This window comes from Cystoisospora suis (genome assembly GCF_002600585.1).
Source record: "Cystoisospora suis strain Wien I chromosome Unknown contig_1411, whole genome shotgun sequence".
Taxonomy (NCBI): Eukaryota; Apicomplexa; class Conoidasida; order Eucoccidiorida; family Sarcocystidae; genus Cystoisospora; species Cystoisospora suis.
Window position 1 is genome coordinate 71520 of NW_027154211.1, and position 433 is coordinate 71952.

Genomic DNA, 433 nt, shown 5'->3' on the forward strand with positions numbered 1-433 from the left:
CTCTTCGTTCTTCCTTCCATCTCTCATACTATCTCCCTCGACCGGCGGGAGAGTCAAGTTAAGAAATCTCTTTCCTCTCGTCTTTCTCCTCTCCATTCTACTAACGGGTGCCTCGATGCTTGACGGGATGTCTCATCTCCGTCATGGGGGTTAGGGAAGGAGATCATACAACACCGGCCAATGATTTCCATCATAATCCTTCAGCTCTTTCCGCTTCTTCTTCCTCTCTCTCCGGGCATGTCAAAAATAACACGAATAAGATAGAGACATCTCTCTCTAACCGGAGCGCTCAGAAATCCTCGCTTCCCCCTTCTTTATCTTCCCAGCAGACCGCATGCACAGGTGCATAATCTCATGATCTTCCTCGTAGTAGCCGTCGAAGTAGCTTGTCAGGGCTCAGTGCTCTAGGTTTGTTCTTCTTCTTCTTCGTCTT